Source organism: Sycon ciliatum, chromosome 3, assembly GCF_964019385.1.
Source record: "Sycon ciliatum chromosome 3, ocSycCili1.1, whole genome shotgun sequence".
NCBI lineage: Eukaryota > Metazoa > Porifera > Calcarea > Leucosolenida > Sycettidae > Sycon > Sycon ciliatum.
In genome coordinates, this window is record NC_088645.1 from 7,461,791 (window position 1) to 7,489,508 (window position 27,718).

Sequence of the window (27,718 nt, forward strand, 5' to 3'; positions counted from 1 at the left end):
GTAATACTTACCACAAGTTACCCGTCATGTGTCACACTTCTTTGGATTTTTAACCTTTGTTTTTCCCTTGATCTCTTTAGTTCCGTATTTCCACTGATGATCGGAGCGTGAAAATCGATTTTGGCAACACACAAAACCAAACCTTGAACAAATTGTCATGTTGCGTGGTGATGTCTGCGGCATTCATACTTTTCATAGCGTTTATTATTATTATGATTATATCTCAGTGTACGATGGTCTGGACCTGCTTACGCTTATTAAATTTTATGCTTTCACCACTTTCGATACTTCCCCTCCCTCCACCCCCTTGTTTTCTATTTCTCTGAAAGTCCATATGCCTACATAGAATGGACGAGAACACCCACACCTACGCCAACAACAACAACTACAAAATAGAACATAGTGGCCTACAAGGGACGTGTGGGTGCTATGAAGGTGAGGTGAGGTGCGCGCCCTCGAACCATAGAACATTCTTGCCAGTATTCAGGTCTACTCGCTGGCATGCCGTTACACTGCTCATCGTAGTCCCCCCTCCCAATCTGTACTCTCTTGTACCAGCATCCTTCAATGCCACGGATCCCACGATAGGCGGTCTTTGGGTCTTCCTAACGAGAGAGCTTGGAATCTCAGGGCCCTACGCTATACTTTTTGGCCTTGATGACCTAGACAAAAAAAAGCATAGGGATGTTATAAATTCTTTAAAAAAATCCTTTTTTTAAGACATAACCTGGGATTCGAACCCGCACTATCGCGCGCCCTGCATGCATCCCCGATACACTTCGCACACATACCCATTCTTCCAAGTTGTTTCACATTGTGATCTTGCATTTAGAAGCCCTATTTGAATATGCATTGTGGCCAGCCGTCTTTGATGGCACGGTACGGTAGGGGATAGGTACGGGACAGGTACGATCGAGGGTAGTACGACACCGTCTCCCGTACCGTACCATCAAACACAGCTGGCCACATACAACTGCCCGCAATATTCAAATAGGGCTTTCAAACGCAAGATAATAACGTGAAGCAACTTGGAAGAATGGGTTTGAATGCGAAGTGTATGGGGGAATGCATGTATGGCGATAGTGCGGGTTCGAATCCCAGGATATGCCTGAAAAAAAAAGGAGAATTGAAAAATATATAACATATTATGCTTTTTTGCCGTCAGATACAGGCCCGGCGGAAGCAATTGTTGATTGGTCCGGCCAAGTTTTTTCGCCAGCACAGCACTTGCGCACATGTGACATGTGCCAACACAACGTCTCTTTGCTCATCATAGGTCAACCAAGACCATGTCTTGAAATACATGTATGACGCCTGACAAGAGCGCTTCACCACTGCCTTTTTCCCAAATTCCCGCCGAGGAAACGCGAAGGAAGTAGTTGGGTGGACTGGCACTTCTGGCACAGATACTTCGCTGGAAAAAGCCATAGCTGCTAAGCATGCACTGCAGCTAAGCTGACCAAACAGCGAGACAAATTTAAAAAACTACTTCGTTCAGTAAGTACTTGAGGGTTTTTCGTCCAGTGCTTCACATTCTTTTACTGAACGAAGTAGTTTTTTCAAATTAAATTATTTGTCTCACTGTTTGGTCAGCTTAGCTGCAGTGCATGCTTAGCAGCTATGGCTTCTTCCAGCGAAGTATCCATCATGGCACGTGCTTTCAGGTCGCGCGACTCGCGCCACAGGCCCACAGGCGCTAGGCCACAGCTAGACCTCAAGCGCGCACGCGTGCACGGCAAGATCAGAGCGAGATCGCAAGTACGCGTATATGCAATCGATGATCACAACAATCATAACGTTACTGTGTCGTAAAAAAATCGTCAGTGGCCGAAAAGTTGGTCCGGCCATGGCCGGACCGACCGGAGCGGCTCCGCCGGCCCTGAGATACGGATAGCGCCAGGCGTGACACAAACAAACAACCAAACACACAAACAAACGAGAGAGCTTGGAAGCTCAGGGCCCTACGCTATGCTTTTTTTCCTTGATGACCTAGACAAAAAAATCATAGGTATGTTATAAATTCTTTTTAAAAAAATTCCTTTTTTTTAAGACATAACCTGGGATTCGAACCCGCACTATCGCGCCCTGCATGCATCCCCCGATACACTTCGCATACATACTAATTCTTCCAAGTTGCTTCCCATTATGATCTTGCATTTGAAAGCCCTATTTGAATATGCATTGTGGCCAGCCGTCTTTGATGGCACGGTACGGTAGGGGATAGGTACGGGACAGGTACGATCGAGGGTAGTACGACACCGTCTCCCGTACCGTACCATCAAACACAGCTAGCTGGCCACATTCAGCTGCCCGCAGTATTCAAATAGGGCTTTCAAACGCAAGATCATAACGTGAAGCAACTTGGAAGAATGGGTATGAATGCGAAGTGTATGGGGGAATGCATGTAGGGCGATAGTGCGGGTTCGAATCCCCCCCCCCCCAGGATATGCCTGAAAAAATAGGAGAATTGAAAAACGGGATAGCGCCAGGCGTGACACAAACAAACAAACAAACACACAAACACACAAATACCAAACGAGAGAGCTTGGAAGCTCAGGGCCCTACGCTATGCTTTTTTGCTTGCTTATCATGCATGTAACGTGTCAAAGCTGTGATGGCCCTGGCTAGCGTTCTGGAGTCGAAGTTATATCTGTCCTGACGTTGCCTGTGACCGGTAGGCATATGCGGATAATTCTGGCAGAAAAATTGGCAGAATTCGGTACTTTTTCGTGTAAGTTTCATGCATGTTTGGTATGTGGATAAAGAAATGGAGCAGAATTCGAGGAATTGCCCGCCATAAGGTTTGTATGGTTCTGCCAATTTCACTGCTTTTCGAGCAGAATCTGCCACCTTTTCGAGAAATAATCCGCACACCCCTAGTGACCGGCGCTGACTCTGCCGATCACGGACGTTCTGGAGTCGACGGGATCTCTCTTCCGACGTTTCCTGTGACCGGCGCTGACTCGCCCGTTCAGGATTATTTTGGAGATGACGGGATCTTTCTTACAAAGTATGTTTTTGCTGACGCATCCTGTCTTTTATTCGGCAACTAAAGTCCATTCTAATAGCATTTCCTCGTCTCCCTACTTCGTATTTCTTTTCAGAAAATCTCCCTATACAGCAGGGAGTCGTTTACATAATACGAATCCCTGCTATACATCTATATACGTTATAATTATTATGCTACAGAAAGAAAGTGTTATCACCCTCAAATTGTTTACGTAGTGTATGGTGCGAGTGTTGTGAGTATGATTGTCCCCCCCCCTCCCTCCGTTCACACTTCCTTCCGTCTGTTCAGGTTCGTTCTTTGTTTTGCTGATGCTGATGATTCACATATGCATTGTTCTTACCTGCTGACCTTGCCCCCCACTGAATTGATGTAGTATTATCACCTTTTTTGTTTCGCTCCTTTTCACCTTCTTTCACTTTTATTTGTCCATAATTATAAGATTAGTTCAAGTAGTTCTCATTCCATTGTTACGTAGATTCACTGATGATTGTAACAAGAAAACAGTTCTGAACGAATCCTCGCTTTCCCTTCCTTGTGTGCCTTGCGATAATCGTACAACATTTTACACATACATGTCGACATAATGCTTACTGTGCAATTAGTTGTCTTTGTAGCTATAATTATTAAAACTTCTGTCTCCGAAAGGCTTGTTCATTTTTAAATTGTTTGATGGAAACATTTTTGTTGTTTCGTTCTGTGACAATTGTACAAGCTGCCAGGCGTTGTTTTTCTATTGCGATGGGTAAGAAGCGAGCTCAAGGCCGACCAGGCAGACCCAGGAAGAGAAAAGTTCATGGAAATCAATCGCTGAGAGCCGAATCGGAAGATGAAGCTGCAGCATGTGCGCCAGAAAATCTTGACGATTCTCTGCCAAATTTCAACGATTATTTGCCTTCTTGTTCTAGTTCTGATGATGCTGAGACTTCTTCCAAGGATGACCTGAGCACAAGCGATTCGAGTTCAGGATCCAGTTCAGACTCGGACGATGACAATGAACTACCTCATGGATTCAGGCTCGTCGACTTGGTGTGCCTTCAAACTCTTTTGTTGGCTTGTGTGTTGCAAAATTTGTCATGGACCAGTCACTCTGAGTGAGCAGAAGTGGAAAGGGTTTGCATCCTGCCCGGAGCTGACCTGTCAACCCTGTGAAGCTCACACATCGCAGTATATGACAGACAAACATAAGCGTGTTTGGGATGTAAACCGACGAGCTGTGTTTGGCATGCGCTGGATCGGTCGCGGGCACTGAGCAATGCTGAAGTTGGGAGCTGCTTTGAATATACCTGTGCCCATGACCTTCTCCGCATACCAAGGACATGCCAGGGCTCTACACAAATCGGCCAAGGTTGTTGCTGAGAATAGCATGAGTGCGGCAGCGACACAAGTCTTGGACAATGCACCTGGAGATGTTATTATTGCCGACACTGCCGTTACGTATGACGGAACCTGGATGCGCAGAGGCTATGCATCGCTGTATGGTGTTTTGTGGCCATGGCATGGGGCACAGGAAAAGTCCTTGACGTTGAAGCTCTATCCCGATTCTGCCACCAGTGCGCCCATTTCAAGAACGAGCATGCAAATAAAGAGTTGACAAATGCTGAACTGCAGGACAAGCTGGACAACCATGAATACCCGTAGGCAAATACACCGCCTCCACCAGTGTGCTGTTGGATGCCAAGAGAAGGTCAGGTGCAGCCAGAAAGCAGTTGGGGCACATCAAGCTGTCCAGGAAAAAGCGCAGGAGGTTGAGGAAGGGTGGACAGGATGCAGCAGAAGAGATAGAAGGCGCCCCCTGTGTGGCAGGTGGTCACTAATACATCATCATGCTGTGAAATGCTGAGATTTGGAGTGCCTTTTTCTCCTATTTTAGGGCTGTTCCGCAGCTTCTAACCACGATTTCAGGATGCCAGTGCATGACACACCCCACAATGTATATATATTCTGAACTCTGTGACATATTTGGCTAGGTGCTAAACCAATTGTTCCGTGCATTACTGCAAGTTTTATGATGTTTTACCTCATTGAAGGACGCGTTGTCAATGTGCGCGAATTTTTATATCTCTTGCTCTGGGTACTGTGTTTCTCCTTGTCAACAGATCAATCCTTTCTTTGGTTTAGCACCTCAAGTTATATAGTAGCAATTGTGTTTTGTAACTTGTTTTGTGTTTTCTTCATTTTGCGGCTAGAGCTCAGTATGCGTGATTTTTCGAAGAATTTCTAATTATTAATACATAGAGTGACCAGTTTGGTTCATTGGCATGTGCTAAGAGTGCGGTGTGATACGTTAGAAGAAAGCACAGAAAATGTTGTGCAATTCCAATGAGGGAGACTGAAGTTACGTCCCGTTTGCCGATGCCGGTCCGCGAAGGCATAGTCCCACCTTTTTTAAGGTAGCAGCCGGGTCCTAAATTTCATATGGCATTCAATTGACCGTAACTTTGGTGTCTCTCAATGGATTTGAGTGAAATTTGCACCACACACTCCTGCCAATATGCTGGCCCTCTGGACATGATTTAAAAGTTCTTGCGCCTCACTGACAGGCTTTACAGGCCGGACAAACCTCAAAATTCCGGCATAGTGCCACGGTTGGCGAGCCACCCAGGAGCCAAACAAATACATTTACAATTTTTTCACATTTTCTAGCCAATTCTGTCCGTGCGCAGGATCAAAACCTAAAAAACGTCCAGAAGCAGCCATGGGTGGTGGGATAGGGCCCTTCAACGTGGCCCTGGAATCTGTCACAACTGAAGGTGTGGGCGTTCTGTCACAGACTCCCACAGACCCAAGTCAATTTTTGAATTTGTTTAGGTTCAGGGCGTGCTACGAGGTCGTACCTTAGATACAACATCCAGTGCTGGGACCTCCACAGCAAGCCATTTCCACAGCGCTTTAAACCGAATCCAGGATACCCTCCAAAATCGGCAAAGACTACCACTCACGTTCCACTACTACCTAGTACTGAGTCCTACCTGACTTCTTGACACGACTCAAACTTGCCAAAGTCACTAAATCAACATCAACTACAATAATCAAGCCACATATCTGCAACGTCACGAGGGTGCTGGCAAAAGTCCTGCTGCACGGCGGCGGGCTTCGCCTGCCGCCGTGCAGCCCAATACGTGGTTTTTTAACGTGATTATTTGACCCAGAATCTGCGAAAACCAGGCTTAAGGTGAAATTTCACAAAATGACTTTTTCCCATTTTCAGCTTCTACTGGGCATGAGAGGTCAGGAAACAAAATATTACAGGTGTGTGTCGACTCATAGTGGTATTAAAAGTATCTCAAACACACCAGGGTATTGTGTTAAAAAATCCAAAAAAAACACAAAATTGTTATCACAGGAAAGAAATGAAGAGAGATCCACCAGAGTGAAGGAAGAGACATGGATGATTTTTGTTTAGGTGACATGACAAGGTAGGCATGTGGGGGCAGGCCTGTTGTGGCCTTGGTGCTGCAGGCTGTAGCCGCCATGCACAGTTCTGCATGAATTTTGTTTGCTCCTCACTCAGCACATTCTGGGGCTGAATACATGTACTGGCATGCTCTGGCGCTACACACCACAAGGAAACCCGACTCCAGTCGAGATGGCACCTTTTGAAGGGTGAATCTAGTACAACTGTTCAGAAACCAGAAAGAACACGGCCTTTTAAACTGTTCCACTGTTCATAGTATGCGCATAGTGTGCTGGCGTCACGCGGCTGCAGTGTCTGCTTGGTGCTGACCAGCAAGTGAAATCTCGCGATTATCTCGGCACGCCGTACAATCCCTGGCAGCTGGCTGTCCAGCGAGGAAAGTTTCAAGTGGAGGCCTCTCGATCTGCTTGCTCATTCGCCTGGCATTCAGTAGCACTTCATCGCCAAGGACTTCAATTCAAAACAGTTTTCGCACTGCGCTTCAAGCCTTTTCCTCGTCAACTTGCTGCAAACGTATGAGCTCTGCTGCGCGTGTTCCCTTTGCGTGAGGCCCAGAAACAGCTAGTATCTCCATACTTCGATTGGCTAGGATCAATGTCGTCCAGGTTCTCCTCGCTATCGCCATCACGACTCTAACTGGAGGCGATTTCTTCACCATTTTCCGCAAGCAGCAGCTAGCGCAGAAATTTCGCCATTCCTGAGTGAAGGAGATGGAATCCGTTCGATCAGCTCAAAAACTCTTCGTTGTGACTAGAGGAGTAGCAGGGAATATTCTACCGGAAGCCCTTTGACTTCCCTGACTGCTGAAACCCTTCCTGCCATGACTGCTACTTCTTCAAACAAGCGAGATTCTCTTTGGTTCCATTTCACTGCACTCGAGCGTCCACGCGACACAACCTTTTACAAAACATCATTTTTCTCAAAAAAATGATTTTCACCCTAAGACTGGTTTTCGCAGAAGTTGGGCCATTTGGACTTTTTTGGACTTGGAGCAAAATTCTGCACACTTTCGCGTGTTTCCATGATACAGCAAGTTGCGCACAGTCTGCTCACATGCAAATACAGTGCTGCCAACAAATGACAGCGTGCAACAAAAAAATCTTTCCCTGCAAGGGCACATTTTCGGCCATAACTCTTGAACGGCCGGTCAGATCGAGACAATATTTTCAGAGATTTTGCAGCTATTCATGCTCTCTCAATTGATGTACCACTCGATATGAATTTACAAATTCGATTTTTCAGTGATTTTACGACCAGGCTGCCACTTTAAGCGTTTAAGCGTTTGGGTGAATGGAAACGTCATCGCACTAGTAGAAGCGATGCTTGGATGGTGTTTGCGGATGCGGGTTTGCTCTTTGTTTTTGTATTCCCTACATGGCTTGTAGTCCATCAGCCAAGAACTCAGAAGTCGTCAAATTCAAGCACCCTGTTGCACTTAGAAATCGAATACTTGATTTTGGCCTCAATGGGGAGGTTAGGTACCCTGTACACCGAATCCGCAAGTAAAAAGAGTAAACGACTTGCACGCTCTGCAGGGGGAAGCCGACAAAGTGACCATTTTTGGCATTTCATCGACAGCCATTGTTGTGACCTAAACCCAATCTCCAATCAGTGCCATGCGCGTTTCAGGAATGAACTTTCAGATTTTTGTGAATTACGGGAAAAATCTTGCAAATCGAGAAGATTTGCAGTGTAAACCATTGCAGTTTCCGTATTACACGTGTGCCTGGGTTCAAATTACAATAAAATTGTTGTTCGCCTAAAGTTGTAGAGTGTTGTTCCATTACACATCTCTTTCACTGTTCTATTTAATTGAACATCCGAATACATACCTTCAGGAAGATTACAATGAGCTAGTATTGAACATCATCCACCTTCGGGTTTCCGAAGTGTGCACCCCGAGTCATGTCAAGCAGGTTTGAAGCGTAGTTTTTACTGTTTGGCAAAAGTGATCTACGCTTCCACCCTGAATGGAATCACCCCGGGAAGGTCCTGATCCCTGGAAAAATAAGGAACGTGGAGAGCTAAAAGTAAGGAATCTGCGGCGATGGATGTTGTACATCGAGTGAATGCCCTGCAGTTCTCTTCTCCATTACGACCAACTAGCAAACGCCATGGCTCTGGATGCTGACAGCAAACAGTTGAAATAAAGGCAAGGCTGCTTTGAACATGTTGCAACCATGTAGTAGTACAGTTACAGTTGTACTACTTCGAAGTACTATCTACCACACTCGAGATCACCCAAAGAATAAAGCGATTGAATTCAAAATCAAAAAAATTGTTGGGGATCGTCTGAAGCATATTCAAGCGAGGTACAGTCGGGCTTGATGACTGACCAAAGCCCTCGGGCTGGTCCCTTGGGCTTTGATCAGCCATCAATCCCTCTGTACCTCGCTTGATTATCTTCTTCATACCATTGTAGTTGCAAACAAGTAACTACAACAATTGCAGTACAATAGTCATGTAGTTTTTTGAATTAGTTATTTGAAAATGGTTAGCATCTTCATCTTCTTCCCGGTGCGCATGTACACATATTTTTTGAATCTGTACGTGCTCCAAGCCAACTCACCTCTGCTCAAATCGACGGCGATTTATTTCGCGATTTTAGGTCGATCGCCACGGAAAACCACACCAAACGTTGACAAAACTCCACGTTTTTCACTGAAGACGCATTGGATGTCCTGATAAAACGGATGGAAAACCTCGTAATGGCTGATGAAGAAGAAGAAATTTGTCGAACTTCCAAGGCGCACTGCAAAAGGAGTGCAAGAGTTTCGCCAGGGAAAGTAGGCAGGTTGGATTCAGTGATGCTTTTGCTGTCGATTGATGTCAGTTCCAGGTGTTCGATTTGTAAGTGCAACAGGGGACTCACTTTAGCACCACTGGCTGATGGACTATTGATTCCTTTCTATCATTTTCGGATTGGATTTTCCTATTTAATTGATTTGACTTTTCCTCCTTACTTGAATAGATTTGTCACCATTGCCTTCCTGGCTTGCGCTTTTCAGTTTCTTCATTCCGACACCCGGTTTGTTTTCAAATAAAGGCGAAGTTCAGTAGTAATAGCAGTAGTAGTAGTATGTATGTATTATTTCCTACGGCAATCCCACACTAATACGGTGACGTTTAGCTGGCAGTGGATTATAAAGACTCGCTGAAAGGAGATGAAGCACGTGGGCAACTTGTGACACGTTCTCTTGAGCCTAACGCGCAACATTCGAAGCTGGTGGTGCTTTTTAACACAGGATCAAGCCTGGATTGTCACGCATGAAAGAAAGTTTCGTCCATTCAATTCTGATTTATCCCGTGTAGTTCAAGATTCATTCAGGTTTTGTAAAATGTCCAGTGAAAGCCAAGAGGCTGTGCCCAAGAAGGAGGCAAAGCTTGGCTTGCGCACGAAGGTAGCGGCTTTGAGGGCAAAGAAAGCAAGTATGGAGCGTCAGCGAGAAGAAGAAAGTGAAACCAAGGAGTGTGTGCCCAAGAAGGAGGCAACGCTCAAATTGCGCGAGAAGGCAGCGACTTTAGTGGCAGAGAAAGCTAGTAGCGAGCCTTGCCGAGAAGAAGGTGATAAGACAATATCAAGTGAAACCAAGGAGAGTCTGCCCAAGGAGAAGTCGAAGCTCGACTTGCCCGCTAAGGCAGCGACGTTGGGGGCAGAGAAAGCAAGTAGCGAGCGTGGGCAAGAAGAAGACGATGTTACAATATATATTGAAATGCTTGAAGAGCTCAACCTTCGCGCTACGGCAGCAGCTAGCGAGCGTCAGCGAGAAGAAGGTGATCGTCAGAGGGCCTGCATAGCTGCCAGGGAGCCCTACAAAGTCCAATTTCAGACAAACGCCGATAGCTCGACTGATCTAGATCGTCCGTATGGTGCCCTTAAAGTTACGAAAAGTGCCCTTCCACTCCAGTCCAGTCTTCCACTGGACCCACGGGTATGGTGGGAGTTGTCACAACATCGAACTCTGGACCCTGCGTACCTGAGGACTACGCGCGAAGGACGGGTACGCATCAATAAGATGAAGAGAGATGCGGCGAAGAGACGACAACTTGAGTAATTATCGTAGTAAGGAGGACGAAGCCATTATTGACGGTTGGCATGAGACAATTTTTTTTGTATACGCACCTTTTAAATAAAAATTATTTCGCGTTCAATTACTGTATACTTTTAGTGTAAGCTATTATAAATTTATAATATTGCCTCTTGTCTTGGAAAGCTACATGGACTTCAGAGTAGTTCTCTCGTAGCCCCTTCTACTATGATCACATAAATATTATGATCAATCAGGTGAGACGAAGAGAGAGGGCTACTACTTCTACCAAGGTCGTAGGCGGATGAATGTAAGGCGCCACAACAATGTTTACATTAAATTTAAATTTTCGATAATATTACTTTCTTACGTACCGGTAGCCTGTTGATAGTAGTAATACGTCACGTGACAAAGCCTCGAATCACTCTTGTGTACGTAACGGTAGATATTATTAATTTTTTTGTTGCGTCAGGGTAAACTATTCACCCAGGATAACTGTTGTGTTCTGTTTGAGAACAGAGATCGAATGGCGTTCACATTGTAAGATTCTAGGTATCAATGAAAATAAATTGCCCAATTTGTTTTGCAGTACCGTTTGACAGTTTGAGGTACCTGTACGTGTACAGGTTGACTGTCATCATAGTTTTACGGTCAGTAGGATGCCGGCGTATGTAGACGTGTGTGTATTAGAAGTCGTAGGAAAAAAATATTTATTTTATTTATTTAAAACTCGCTACGGAGATGTGTTGAAGCTGGGTGTCAGGACGTCGAATGTCTCAGTTTTGTGCCTAGTTGTTGCACTTTCTGACTGTATATAGTATCTAGTTACAGTGGTGGAGAGTTACTCTTAACTCGTTTCCATATGTCCTTTTCCTTTCTACTTTTATTTATTTATTTATTTATTTATTTCACCTTCCCGTGGCCAGAGAATATAGGCCAATATGGAGGGAGGGGGGCGGTAGCCAGCCATGGCAGTAAACAAAAACAAAGCAAAAATAAATAAATATTACACATTACTGGAGGCAAAGAGAAACAAATGTGGATGAAGAACTAGCAGTTATTAGAACACGAGCTTCATGTTGGCCTTGAAATCCTTTAGCGTACAAGACGATTTTACTGATAGAGGCAGGGCCAGCCAGAGAGAATAGGCAGCAAAAAACGGAGATCTGGTATAAGCTGAGGTTCGGGCTTTAGGTAAAGTGCAGGGATTGCGCGTAGGACGAGTGGGAAGAAACCAGTTATATTTACGCAAGTGTGGCGGGGCTTTGTCAAGACGAATAGAATGAACAACAATACACAGTTTTCGATCCGCTTGACTAGAGATAGGGAAGGTGTTAAACATATCATACAGCTCGGCAGAAGGAAAGTATGATGGTTTGCGGAAAAGGACTTTGAGTATCCTCTTATTGTGGACTTCCAGGGTACTCATTAACGATTTACTAAGTAGGGATGACCAGGCGGTTGAGCAATAGAGAAAAATGGGGAGAATATAGCAATGATAAAAAAGGCGAATGCATTCAAGCGGTAGGTGGGAGCAGTGAGACACGAGGTAGCCAACAGCTTTACTGACTGTGCTACAGATATAGTCGACATGTCTACTAAACGATAAGTCTGAGTCAATGACCAAACCAAGATGTTTGTGTTGTTTTACCACTGTGAGGTCTGTGAGGGATCCGGGAAGAGTGAATGCATAGGTTGGCTCTGAGTTCGGCAGGAATAATATCTCAGTCTTGGCGATATTAAGTCTTAGTCTCCAGGTAGTCATCCACTGATGGACTTCGTTGATACCGCGCTGGAGACTGTCTCGCAGCCTGTCTAGACACTCATTGAACCGGAGCAGTGCAGTATCGTCAGCAAATAAGGACACACCTTCAACATGACTGGGAATATTTATATACACTAGGAAAAGGAGGGGCCCTAGGATGGATCCCTGGGGCACTCCGGACAGAACAGGTGAAGCATCTGAGAGAGTTCCACCTACAAAGACAACTTGCGTTCTGTCGGATAGGTAGTCTGTAATCCACTCCAGCGCTGAGTCACACACACCGAAAACTTTGGAAAGTTTAGCAAGTAATGCACGGTGCCACACGGTGTCGAAAGCTTTCTCGAGGTCGAAAAAGCACATGGCAACTTTCCGCCCCATATGACGATGGTCGGCAATGTTTTGGATCAGCTTGGTGAGCTGTAGAGCGGTCGAGTCACCACGACGAAACCCAGATTGCGCGGGATCCAGAGCAGAAGAAATATGATTATACAATTGATTGAAGAAGAGCCGTTCGCAAAGTTTGGAAATACAGGACAGGAGGGAAATTGGGCGATAGTTACTAGCTTGAGATTTGCTGCCTTTGCACTTGTAAATAGGCACACTTTTAGCCAGTTTCCAGTCAGTAGGGAACTTGCCTGTGGTAAAGGAGAGGTTAAATAGGCGGCTAAGTGGAAAAGAAATCGCAGGAGCTAGCTTCTTTATCATATTGTTCGTGATACCGACTAGCCCTGGCGCTTTCCCAGATTTCAGGTTTGAGATGGCTTTACGAACATCTGCTGTAGTGATATGAACGCGGGTGAATTGGCGAGTAGGACGAGTGTCATATTGGAGAGGGGGTATTACTAAACGTGGGTCATCAGGCACCGCGACAGAGGTAAACTGCTTGTTGATGATGGTTGCTTTTTGGAAGCTGTCGGACACCAGCAGCCCATCAGGGCTTGCAATGTCAGGGATGCCAGGTTTTACTTTGTGCGATCGCTGACTGCGGACAAACTGGTGAAGCGTAGTGCTGCCTGAGATAAGTGTTGTTTTGATTGAACGAATGTACTGGCGGTGGCACCAGCGGGAGAGATGTCTCACCTGGTTCCGCTGTGCCTTATATGCTGATAGGTTGTAGTCCGTAGGGAATTTCTTGGAGAGGCTGAATAGGTCACGCTTCAACTTGATAGCCTTGCGTAGTTCAGTGGAAACCCATGGATGATATTTGCGTGTAGACCCTGGGGTTGAGGGAGTTCGATTTGGTTTGCGGGAGCTATGAAGGGGAACATACTTGGACAGCACAGTCTGCAGGACACTGTGCAGGTTACTAAGTGCACTGTCCACGTCTGAGGATATTAATGAGTTCCAAGGTACTGAGTCTAAGTCTGCATTGACCGCCTCCCACACAGCAGGTGTGACGTGTCGGAGATCAAAAGACATAGGGTTAGGCTCCTGAGCTTGAGACGTTATTTCGCGGGGAGACTGAGGCAGGGGGATGTCAGTACACAATGGCATGGTCTGAGGCGCCCAGAGGGCAGTCAGTTTCGACGCAAGACGAGAGATTGGCACGGTTACTAAATACCAAATCCAAGCTGCTTAGCAGGCTTGGACACCAGAGTGTGACGTGTATGTACATGTGTTGACGAGTTGGTGAAGACCAAATGGACTGAGCGTGCGATACAATTCAGCACGGGCAGTATTGGTGGAATCTGTCGAACACCATGACGTGTGCTTGCTGTTAAAATCACCTGTCAAGATAACGTGAGAAGATGAAAAAGGAACAGTAATGAGTACGTCTTCGAGAGTCTGGCAGTACCTTGCTATATCTGTTGGCTTAGCAGAAGGTGGACGATAACTGCAGCAGAGGAGGATCGGCTCAGCTGCAGCCGGATACGGCTGGAGTTGAACCCAAACGGCTTCGCACCCATCGCGAGCTAGATCGGGACGCATGGCAACAGACTTAAACTTATTCTGTCGAACAAGGATAGAGACACCACCATAACCTCTTGCACTTGTCGCGGACTTATTCTCTGCAGGGGGCCTGTCCCTCCGGAAGGTGTCATAACGCGTACTTGTAATATTAAGTGCAATATTCGGGTCGAGCCAGGTTTCAGTTAGGCAGATTATGTCAGGCTGCCACTCTTCAGCAACAATAGTAAGCTCTGTACACTTATTTACTACAGAACGACAGTTTGTTGATAGGAGTGTGAGCTGGGGTGGTGTAGAATGCTGGTGAGTGGGAAGGGAGTGTCTGGTAGGAAAGAATGGGTGTGCGTGTGGGTTCAGTGAGGAAGGTGGGTGTGGGTCCAATTGCATGGTTTAGTTACTTGCAGACTGATCCAAGGTTGTGCTGTCATATTATACATTACATCGTTATGCAGAGCTCACTGACTTGTCAGTTCGAGCACTCTGGCAAGGTACGTTCGGGCCCGGTTTAAATCTGGCTTTGGAAAATATATTTTTCATTGCTACCAGATTCGGCCTCATTTCCTCTGTGCTGCGCTGACGAGTCCACAAAGGACGAAACAGTTCTGGCCGCAGATTGAGTATTATACATCACACACACTTGAGAGGAATCAAAAGCGTTTCTGCATTACATTTTTGTGTGGCGACTGTGTAACGTCGTATAGGGGAACTACGATCGAATCTACGCTGGTGCATATGAACTGTGCACAATTACGGAATTTGTCTCGCAAAGTATAAAAGGCGGTGCCGTTTTTCTGTTTTTGTTTCGGGACTTCACAATATGCCAGAGGAGCAACTACAGCAAATTAGCCAACTGGACGCAGGTACATTGCAAATCTTGAAAAGATCAGCCAGCCGCTTTTTTTGTGTCTAAGACCATGGACATGGAGGGCAAACAACAAGAGCAAGGTTCACTATCTGTGTCTGTGACCGAAGTATGTCGGGATACAGTTCCACCTCCTCTACCTCCACGTCGACGGGCTCGTCAACCATCAGCTTTGGTGGCAGCATCAGCATGTGCGAGGTCACCACCACCGCCACCTCTCCCCCCACGTGGGCCTGCTCTACCACCGCGGGATTACCCAACATCAGGCCGAGCTACTGCTGCTGCCATGTGGGCAAATCAGGCTCCCGAAAATGCTGTGGCAACAACAGGTAGCGCTGTGTCGGATACAGATTACACGCCCATGGATTCTACTCCCTTGAGGCATCAAGGCGGGGAAAATGGAGCCGTACAGGATTCAGACTACGGGCCAATGCATCACACTGCCATGAGGCGCAAAGTTAGACGACCTCGCGCCCCACGTATGCAGCCTATAATGGAAGGCGTTGTCATGGTAACCGAAGTGCCATGTATTCCCACGGCTGCAGCACTGCAAGCTGTGGCCCCACATGGTGTTCGTGCCATGCAGCGAATCATGAAACTTCCGCCGTCCACATTACCGTTCGAGCCGGAACCGCTTGAATGGCCAGAGTTCAAGCCCAGTTACTTTGAGGAGGTCGCTAAAGCTAGAGCGTATGAAGCGGCACGTCACCAAGGCAGTGCTGCCGATACAGCCGCTGCCGGAGATGCAGGCCGTGCCAAAGTCGTCCAGGCAAAGAAAAAGAAGAAGTCCCGGATTGCGAAGTTCTTTGAGTGGCGAAAGAACGAGTAAATAGAGAGGTTTAGCATAATGAAATTCGTCTGAATTTTCGTTAGATTTTGAATCCCGGGAACGAGTAACGAAACTGGCAACGAACTTCGGGACACACACTCCCAGAAAACATCAATCCAACGAAGTTTGGTCTGTCGACTTTTCGTACCGCGATCACATGAGAATTTTTCCTTTCCTTTCGACATTTTTTTCTGAGGTCCTTGTTTTCACGACCAGAATGTCCGAGCCGAACTCAAATCCTGCAGTTTCTGCAGCTGCTGTTACCTCTGGTGATCAGGAGGGACGACGACCTACGTGGGATCTGCAGATGGATCTAATGATGCTTTGTGAGGTCGATGGCGAATTGTTTCTTGCGGAAATAACGCACGAATGAAGAAGCAGCTCTGCTGCTTTCCCAGAGCGATGAGAGATTTCAAGTGCTGGGCTGAAAAATAAAGGGCTTGTGGATCGGCTTCATCTCCTGCTCAAGAAACATTCGAGTGGTGAGGCCACCAGTTTACGAAAGTCGGGGATTGACGAGGATTGTATTTCGCGGGGATTTCCGCGACATCCACGGTATCCACCAGTAACACCGAAGTTCGTGGCGAACGTTCTGCTAAACAACAATTCAGCGAATTTCGGTCGGCTTTTTTGTACAGCGGCATAACGAAAATGAACAACGAATCTCGCTGTGCTAAACCTCTCTAATGTCCCCAGTCTAGACATCGCTGATTCAATTGTTATAGTAGTAGCAGTAGTAGAATCTATTATTTTACTAGAGAACTCCCAACAGGCGTTGCCTTTTTACTGGGAACCCTAGGAATGACTTGGTGCAGAAAGGGGCTTAGCTTGACGACATCCAGGTGGAAGCATGTTCCATCTGTCTGCTGCCAAAAATGAAATAGCATTCAGGCCATAACGAGACGTAGCTCTGGGTATGTTCAGAGCGGCTGAAGCTTGACCGCGGGTAGCAGCATTTGTGCGGCATGATGCAGAGCGGGGGGTAAATATCGTGCTTAAAAGAGCACTGGCGCAACGAGATAGACACCTAAAAACAAACACAAATAGCTTCAAGTTTACACGGCGAGAGAAAGTATACAGGTTATATTTGGTGAGAATGAAATCGATAGAAGTATACTGATCATAGCCAAACACTCGCCTTAGGCACCTATTGCTGGTTGACTCAAATTTGTCTCGGTGTTTAGCTGACAAGCAGTGAGCATAAGATGTGCTGGCCTAGTCTTCAAACTTACATGTACATGTTTTTTTTGTAACAATAAGAAGATCCGGTTGTAGTCAACTCATTGTCAAAATGCTGTAGTCTACTCAAAAAATGATAATGTTTTCGTTTGCTGCTGTAAAATATAATGTTTTTCTTTGCAAACTGTTCAAGAGGACTGGTAGAGCATGGGTACCAGCTGTTCAAGGGAGATTTTCGAGATTCGCTAACTCTCCTCCATGGTTGACCTCTCCTGAACAGGCCATCGAGTTGTGTGTGCGGGCAGCCATTTCACTCGACACATATAGTGTTTTGCTCAGCGCGAGGCTTTTCGACAATTCGCCTGGACGAAGTTCACGACATTGGTGCGGACTTAAAGGAGGCACAGATGTAGCGGCTGAGCCCCCGCCATTGGTGAAGTATTCATAGAGGCCACCACAAAAATGCGAATGAGGTCTGTGCTGATGTCAGTATAAAAGCATTATTGTCCATGGCTCAGAACGTGTTTTGTGCCGTCCAGGTCCTCGAACGCGACTTTATACGAGAATAAAGCCATGAACGGAAGAGCGAAGCCGCCGCACACATTACCAACGTCGGCTGTGGTACTGTCTCCCCATTAGTATTCACCAGGGCGGGTGGTTTTGCTGGGGATGTGTCCAGCATCATCAAGCGAGTGCGCGGAATGAAGTATCCGTTGACAAACCCTATAGCGAGCTAATAGCTTAGCTTAGTGCGGCTTGTCCTTTGCATCGCTCATGGCAGCAATATTGTGCATTCCCGGACTGAGCTCAGCATACCACCGCCCCAGTTTGTGCACCGAACGAGTTGGCTATTGCTGAGAACCGCTTCTAAGCATGAACAGAAATATGCAAGACTAATTGAAGTGTTATCTCTACATGTCAGCTCCTTACAAAGGTCTATTATTGTATCCTTTCTTAAATTGCCAATAGGTTAGATCAATTTAAAATCTTCATTCCTGATGACGGTCTTTTTATGACCGAAACGTGGAATTGATTTTTTTCTGAAATGAATTTGTGAAAAGCATTGATTGAATGTGAGCCAGTAGTGCTCACAAGCCAATGGGTAGATCAAGTACATGTAATGCTAACATTTAGTCGAGCCAATAGGATTAATGCAGAAGGGAAACGAACGAAATGTTTTTAGTTATGTCTAACAGTCCACCACGGTTAAGATATAATATGCAGTCAGATGGTGCGACAATAGGGCACTAAACCGAGAGGGGTCACGACTGAGACATTCAACGACCTGACACCTAGCTCCAGCACATCTACTAAGTGCAAACTAACTGTCTTCCAACTTGGATGCCTTAGGTGCTAAAAGCTCCAAAAGATGGACATCTTCGTTGAGCTTTCCTTCTCTTACCCTCTTTTTTATTGTTTTCTTTCTGTTCTTTTGGAGTTCAACTGCTGACTTTCCTCCAATCCTCGTAAACCGAACATCTATACTCCTTCCACCATCTGGTCCCTATTTTGCCAAATCCTTCCATTTCCTTGTTGGTAGGCTCCTTAGACAGTCTCAGGCTGTTGAATATGCAGTTGAGGGAAGTTTATAATGCTTACTGATTCTCAAAATCAGGCATACCCTGTTTCATATTTGCATGCTCGTTCACTTCTTTTCGTTCTCTCTTACTTTCTTTACTTGTATTTCTTATCATTTCTTTTTTGAATCCAACATTTCACACTCACTTTGCGCGCTTTCTTTCTTCGTCACTAGTACATAAACAAATAGGAGATCCCTCAGATAGGCGTTAGCCTTTCGGTAATCCTGAAATGAAGATTATTATTATATCTCAGCGTGCGATGGTCTGGATCTGCTTATGCTTATTTATGCTTTCGCCAATTTTGGTACTTCCCCTACCTCCAATAATTATTTACCCCCCCCCCCTTTGTTTTCTATTTTTCTGAAAGTCCATATGCCTACATAGAATGGAAGAGAACACCAACACCAACGCCAACAACAACAGCTACAAAATAGAACATAGTGGCCTACAAAGGACGTGTGAGTACTATGAAGGTGAGGTGAGGTGCGCGCCCTCGAACCATAGTCTGGGAATCAAGGCGCACATCACGCACCATGGGGGAGAGAAGAGAGATTGTGCGAGAGAATTCTTACGCCCTTTTTTCACCTCACACCTCCTGACACCTAGCTTCAACATGTTTCCGTTGGAAGGCTGTTAGTTAGCGCTGCGGAGATGCGTTGAAGCTAGGTGTTAGGTGGTGTGAGGTGAAAAAAGGGCGTAAGAATTCTCTCGCACAATCTCTCTTCTCTCCCCCATGGTGCGTGATGTGCGCCTGACTGTATAATTACAGTATCTAGTTACAGTGGTGGACAGTTCCTCTTAACTCGTATCCATATGTCTTTTTCCTTTCTACTTTTTCGAGTAGAAAGGTAAATAGGAATGCATTTACCGAATGGAGTAGTTTCCTACCCAAACCTGTAGATCAAAAACGAACGCCCCGGAAATGAAAAAGAAACAAATTGTGCCGGTGTAAACTATTCCCCGGTGAAAATCTTAGCGTTCTGTTTGCCTGAGTACAAATATCGGGTGGGATGTATATTGTACAGCTCTACGTACTACTTGAAGTAATGAAAATAACTTACCCAACTTGTAGTGCTGTTTGACGGTTTGTGACAAGCAGGAAGAGGTACGTACGTCTTGACGTATCATACTAATGTTTTGTAATGATTCTTTAACGTATAGCGGAACGACATTCAGATCTTCTCGGGTGTACATGTATGCTTGGTATGGTACTTCTATGGTATGGTATTCTCTATTTTGTGTATATGAACTGTGCCCTATTATCACATGTGTGATGTCGCTCAGCCGACTGGACGAAGGCACAGTGCTATTTCGACTCGCATTGAGAATCTCAGCGAAAGGTTAGTTTTGTGGTACGAGACATCCCAGTGATATGGACCCGAAGAAACATGCCCAAGGTCCTCCACCTCTCCCTCCAGAAACAGATCCACCTGCACTCCCTCCGCGTGGCTGGCCTCGTCGACCAGCGCAGCGGCCAGCGGTAAAAGTAACAGCATGTGCGGGTGCGGGTGCTGGTGCGCGTGAGAAACATGCGCAAGGTCCTCCACCTCTCCCTCCAGAAACAGATCCACCTGCACTCCCTCCGTGTGGCTGGCCTCGTCGACCAGCGCAGCGGCCAGGGGTAAAAGTAACAGCAGGTGCGGGAGCGGGTGCTGGTGCGCGTGCGGGTGCAGCACCACCACCACTCCCTCCGTATCCACCTCCACCTCCCCTTCCCCCACGTGATCGCGCTAAGCCAGGACGTGCTGCTGCGACCCTGCACGCCGCGGCTGGTGCGGGTGCGGGTGCAGCACCACCACCTCTCCCTTCCTATCCACCTCCACCTGCCCTTCCCCCACGTGATCGTGCTATGCCAGGACGTGCTGCTGCCACCCTGAACGCCGCGGATCCAAATGGTTCTCAGGGCATGCACAGGGTAATGAGAATTCCGCCCTCACAAGCGCAAGCCCCCAAGCAGGCCAAACATGTGCGATGGGACTTCAAGCCCAGTTTTCACGCCGACATACCTCCACCTGAAAATTTTGTGGCCGGGCACGGTCGAGTGGCTGCGGCTCGAGTCAATCAAGCACACGGAAAGCCTGGCCCTGCTGTAGACCCTGCAGACGCTCGTGCCGCTGTCCCCCCACCCAAGAAGAGCAAGTCCAGGATTTCGAAGTTATTAAAATTTGCCAAAAGGAAGTAAAATATGCCCCGCCTATGGTCTAGATTTTCTTGTTACTACAAAAAAAGTGCACTTGAGCAGTGATTTTCATACATCTAGTGTGATGGACAGTGGAACGCTGAATGGCACTTAATCCTCATCGTGTGCGTGTTGATTTTTCAGATTGATCTTACACACTTGAGCTCTTCATTTTTATGTTCAGTCTTCTCTCTTTGTGTCTGTCCGTCTGTGTGCTGTGTGTCTGTTTGTTTGTCTGTCTGTCTGTCTGTCTGTCTGTTTGTCTGTGTGTCTGTGTCTGTGTCTGTGTGTCTGTTTGTCTGTCTGTCTGTCTGTCTGTCTCGCTCTCTCCGTTTCTTTCTGTCTGTCTGTCTGTCTATGTCTCTGTGTCTATCTGACTGTGGGAGTATACTATTCAAACCAAAGTTGGAGCAGCGACACATCATCACAGCACTAAACTACACATCTAAATGTGATAATATTATAATGGTACAACAGTTAAGGTGTGAATCTGTATGCGAACATGCTAGCAGAGCGATGACACGTGACGTAGCAAAATAACCCTGCCCTTTTTATAGATGTTTTAAATCTCTAAAACGGCCAAAGTAGTACCACAGCAATCAGGACGTTTCATCATCCAGCACACCATAACTGCGCTCTCCGGCCGACCTTGATACGACGTGGCCACAGCACACAACCCTGCACGAGTCAGCAAGGTGAAAAGAAAGGAAGGGTTAACACCAGCGAGTGTGCGGGAGGAACTATGAGACTATTAATAAGTTTTGTATTTGTATTGATTTATTGGAATTCGGTATCTCAACAGTACAATGTACAACTTGGGAAGATCCGAATGACATAGATACATAAACATCACATAAAAATGGAGTACATGTGCATGTAGATGCTTCAGCTAATCATTTTCAATTACAAGGGTTGTGACTGAGAGGAGCATCGTCATGGCTAATCATGGCGAGTTGTTGTTGTTGTTTATTTATTTCACATCGCATGTCCAGCTTCGTGCCCGGATCAGTATGTGCATGATTCGCTGGCAAATTACTTGCCTGTGGGGGTCACGAGACTCCTACCCCAGAAGGCCCATGAGTGCTGGTCATGGTGGTCTTGTGGTGGAGTGCAGAGCCCGTGCTCACCTGGCTGTTTAGCCTGACCTAAATGTTTCATGATAATTATTGTAAAATGGCAATAAATAAGATGAATTGTGCACTCATACCAACAGCAAAAATGAAGAAAGTCAAGTTCCATAGCGTTTTCTTGTGACTGTCATCAGTGGAACGCCGTCACATAAAAATGTAATAACTAAAACACACACTTATATACATGTAGCGAATATGATTTCAGGTAGAAATACAGCAGCTAACAGGTACAAAAAGCGAAGTTTGCACCTTTGCAATGTGTGAATATAGTGTATGTGAGAAAGGTAGTGGCAGATGAATGTGATACTGTGTGAATGAATGTAATGGTGCGTGTGTATTACTTGAAGAGTGTGAGTGATACAACGTTTTCTTTCTGTTTACTTCGAGTACATAGCACAGGGTCACGAGTACGAATATACACAGCTTCCAACACCTGCAATTGCTTGAAGAAACGTGCGCAACGAATAACACTAAACCAGGAATCGTCAAACACCTTACGACATTCTGGACTGGACACCAAATGCTTGTACACTGCAGATTTCCTCTTGTCAACATCAAACTCCTCCTCATCACTACTCTCATCCTCCACCTCCATTCCAATGCCGCCGTCCATCCCATCGCACTCGTATTCGTCGTCATCAGTCTGAAACCATATTCACTACATGTATATAAGTGTGTGTTTTAGTTATTACATTTTTATGTGACGGCGTTCCACTGATGACAGTCACAAGAAAACGTTATGGAACTTGACTTTCTTCATTTTTGCTGTTGTTATGAGTGCACAATTTATCTTATTTATTGCCATTTTACGACTATTGTCTCCTCGTCGATTGTTTAGATAATTATTGTCTGTATTTTTGTTGTAGCAATTTTGCTATTATATGTTGGTCATGATTAAGGGCCAGTGCATGCAATACCGTGTCTTAGGGCACATTTTTGGAAATTTTTTTCTTTCTTGAAAATCAATCACAGGGGTCTAGAGAACACCTCTGTGGAAGATAAAGTTGGATATCACATTTGAAAGTACATAGAGACCATGATTTCTATGGCATTGTCCAACATAGAATATGCCTTGTATAATGCATTATCTACAGTGTCGCTGAAAGCAGCAACAGTGTTGCGTATCAGCCTTTAGTATTGGCCAAGACATTCAATGAAGGCTGCCTTGTTCTCCGGTCAAAACCGGGCAACATTGTCCAGCAAGTTCTTGTGGCGTTGAGCTAACAAGAACTCGCATTCTTTTTGAGCAAAGACAACAATGGGCACGGAGTGGTTCCGTTGTAGAATTCTTTCATCCTATCCACGAGGAGAACGAATATCGTCCTGGAGCAGCTCACACTTGTTGCACACATCCATCCGTTGCGTCATGAACTCGATGGACTTGCACTTCTTAGTCCACACTGTGACAGATACAAAAATATAGAGTAACCCAGGGTTTGCGCTTCACCAGACTGCTCCACATGTTCCGAAAGGACAAACCTGTAGGGACAGATGTAGGTAAGTTTATGGGAGATTCCTCACCTCTCCCTCTTGGTGCAGCAGACAGAGGGAGACTGAACACTAAGCCCTGGTTCAGAATAAACTGCTGCGCTCTGTCTCCCACTTCTGCACTAAATTTATTCCAAGGCACATTGCCAGATTTCCATGTGCACCAGGATGACAGCTATTGTTCTCCTTGTCCACTTGAACACAGTCATGTTCTGCCAACCACATAGAGATGCATAAACGCAGTTCCACACACGATGTATCCATCACAGATTATCCAAACGTGATGCACGTCCGTTCCGTTGCGGAAGCTGTCGACTGATGCACGACAGTCGACAGGATCGTCATGCGTGCAGCGCAGCCAGCACACCAATAATGCAATAATAATAAATAACGAGATCCTTCGATTTCATCGCCGAGATTTAGTTGTCGTAATGGAGGATTGCGCTCGACGTGAAGCTGCTGAAATGGCAATTCCGCACGCAGCCACAGCCTTCAAGAATCAGTGAGTCCACAGCGGCAATGCTCTGAAGCGCGTCCTGCTCATCGTCGCTTGCAGAGTCCACAGAATATCCGCCTAATTCATCCGCTCTCGACTCGCCTTCAACCTCAACGCAGGAGTCTTTCACTCCCGGACGCTTAGTTGGGGCTTCGTCAGAGTTACTGTGAGCAGTACAGCTGCTAGCTGCCGACTGTTCCGACTCACGACTCGCCAAATAAATCGTCGTCTTCCTCCTCGATAGTAAACCTTGTCGATCTCTTCGGACGCGCCGACGATAGTCACGCGAGCGGTACAGCTCAACCGACGTGCTGCTCGGCGTCTGCCGCGAGTGTGTCTACTCAGATGCCCTTCCTCAAGTGCTACTTCCAACTCCTCCTGCGCCGCCACGTTCACGATGATTGCTGCAAGTCGATCGCTTGTCGGTTCTCTTGTCGTCTTGAGATCGATTAGACAAGATCCGCGATCGAGCCACAAAAAAATATAACTCTTCTTTCCGCGCGATTTTCTCAAAACTCTGAAAGAAATCGGTTTCCCCGAAGACACGTTTTCGTATGCACTGGCCCATATTAATTTTGATGGTTGATTTACTCGTTTTCTTTGTTTACCTTATCTGGTTCTCATGTCTGGACTGTTGGATGAGTTGGGTAAACGGTGCTGCTTGGATGGTGTTTGCGGGTGCGGGTTTACTCTTTGCAAAATTCTTTCAACGTTTCGGCAAAAACATACTTCATAGCACCAAGTATTCCATGCATGTATATAGCTGCTCCTTTGCAAACTTGCACACCATTGCATACCTGATGAAGGCAATTTTGCCGAAACGTTGAAACATTTGATTGAGAAATGAGTTCGAGTTTGCAGAGTGAATGGGAAGAGAGCGAGTATGCTCTGAAGTCTTTTTTCATATTATTTTATTTTTGCCTGTGCAAGAGGCTTTACTACAGTGCATGCTGGCAACTGAAATCTGACCACCCAGGGGGTCGGATTTCAGTTGCCAACATGCACTGTAGTAACATTAGGAGTAGTGGTATGTACACACTAGTGGTATGTATGTATTATTTCCTACGGCAATCCCACACTAATACGGTGACGTTTAGCTGGCAGTGGAGTATAAATGCTCGCTGAAAGGGAACTAAGGACGTGGGCAATTTGTTACAAGTTCTCTTGAGCCTAACGCGCAACATTCAAAGCTGGTTGTGTTTTTAAACACAGGATCAAGCCTGGATTGTTACGCATGAGAGAAACGTTCGTCCATTCAAGTCTCATTCATCCCGTGTCGTTCAAGAGTCAGTCAGGTTTTGTAAAATGTCCAGTGAAAGCCAACAGCTTGTGCCCAAGAAGGAGGCGAAGCTCGGCTTGCGCGCCAAGATAGCGGCTTTGAGGGCAAAGAAAGCACTCATTGAGCGTCAGCGAGAAGAATGTGAAATATCTAGTGAAAGCAAGGAGCGTGTGGCCAAGAAGGAGCCAACGCTCGACTTGTCCGCTAAGGCAGCGAAGGAGGAGCCAGAGCTCAAAATTCCCGCTGAGTCAGCGACTTTGAAGGCACAGAGAGCAACTAGCGAGCGTCGGCGACAAGAAGATGATCGTCAGAGGGCATGCACAGCGGCCGGGGAACCTTACAAAGTCCAATTTCAGACAAACGCCGATAGCTCGACTGATCAGGATCGTCCGTATGGTGCCCTTAAAGTCAAGAAAAGTGCCCTTAAAGCGCGTCTTCCACTGGACCCACGGGTATGGTGGGAGTTGTCACAACATCGAACTCTGGAACCTGCGTACCTGAGGACTACGCGCGAAGGACGGGTACGCATCAATAAGATGAAGAGAGATGCGGCGAAGAGACAACAACTTGAGTAATTATCGTACTAAGGAGGACGAAGCTATTATTGACCATTGGCATACATGTATGTCTGTATGTCTGTTATCATGCACCCATTTGACCTTTTTCGACTTGTTATATGTCGTTGATGGCGGGAAAACGCCTCAATAAAAATTATTTGCGTTCAATCACTAGTGTACTTTTCGTGAAAGCTATTGCCTCATGTCATGGAACTGAGCTACTTCGTAGTAGTTCTCTCCTTCTACTATGATCAAATTTATGATCGATCAGGTAAGACGAAGAGAAAGGGCTCCCACTTCTACCAAGGTCGTAGGCGGACGCAAATTATTCAGCCAAGACATTTGAAGAGGGAGGCGAGAAATCGCAATGAATGGAGGTGGACACAGAAAGAATCACGGCTAGCTATTTTGCCGGCTTCATGCTTGCCTCCACAACAGGAGAAGGAAACCGACAAGCAAGTCGTCGATAAATGCATGGGCGTCGTAATTGCCCTCAAATGTTAAATGTCTTCGGTCGTGGGTGTGTTTTGTTTAAACGTGTGATCAACACTGTCAGCGTTTGTTCTTTCAACATTTTCAATCTTTGCTTCTCCAGTAGTGAAAAATAAAGTGGAATTCCCTGTGTTGGCTGTACCTTGACAATTTATATTAGTTGCTAGCCTCCACGGCAATACCCGCTCTAGAGCTGCACAATTGGGTTGATGTTTGTCCAAAGTGTGACTGGTAAGAGACAATCGTGGAGAGTCGTTGTCTTGCCAGTAACCAATACTGTAACAAGGGCAACTGGATCGGGACAACAAGTGTTTGATCGGAGCAACAAGTGTTTGATCAGAGGAACAAGTGTTTGATCGGAGCAACAAGTGTTTGATCAGAGCAATAACTGTTTGATCAGAGCAAAATTGTTTGATCTGAACAATAACTGTTTGATCAGAGCAATAACTTTTTTACGCATAATATTTACAAATAAGCATTGTTACATTCTTACATTGTTATGTCTTAGTCCTAGCTTGTAGCGTGTTTCAGATTACATGTAGTAGTGTGAATTCAGTGACTATTCCTGTACTGTCTTATAAAAAGCCAATTTTGTATCATTCTTCTCCTATATCCCTGATGATGCCCTCCTGGGTGAAAATTTGGACAATTTCAAATGTATGTGGTGAAGCCAAGGACTGTTTGTGTGTTGCGAGTTGGGTATACTGAAAATATGACAAGGCTACAGTGGAGTTTCAAAGTTCTTTAAAAATGTTTCAATTGTATTTGTAGAAAAAAACAAGGACCAAGAAATTACAACTTATGCTATAATGTTCACTAACACCACCAGTTAGTAAAAAATCAACTCGTTCGATAACATTGCACGACACTGACCGACAATACTGACGTTCTACAACTAACTGGCTAACAGCTCTAACACATCTCGGATGCGCACTCCAACAGCCTTCCAATTTAGAAGTTGAACCTGTCCTGCAATGTTATCGGATGAGCTGATTGCTTAGTAACTGGTGGTGTTAGATGACGGCTTTGAGCAGCAAAGCCAAGTTAGCCCACGCATGCACATGTTTTGTCACGGGTTCGTCACGCGGCACATGATTAAAAAAATATTTTTTCCGAAAATGGTGGATGAAAAAATACATCTTGCGTGGCCGCTTTCCCTGCCTCGTGTCAGCAAAGCGAAAAAAAAACCCTGACCTTGAGCTATTCACGGATGCCTCTGATGTTGGCTTCTGCGGTTTCTATCAAGGACAATCGTTTTTGGGGCAATGGGCCGCTGAGATGCAGCATGAACCTATTGTGATTACTCGCTTCCGAGAACTGGCTTCCACAGCCAACCAATGCCTGGTGACAACTCCTCCGCTGAACTCGCCGCTCTGATTGCTGCCAGCAATGATCTCATGAGCGACTCAGACCTTTAAGCCCGGTATTTGCCCACACATAATCTGATGTACCCAGTTCCGGCTATGGCCGAGTTCCGGTCCCTGACCGCTACTGCCGGCAGCTCACGGCCAGTGTTTGTGT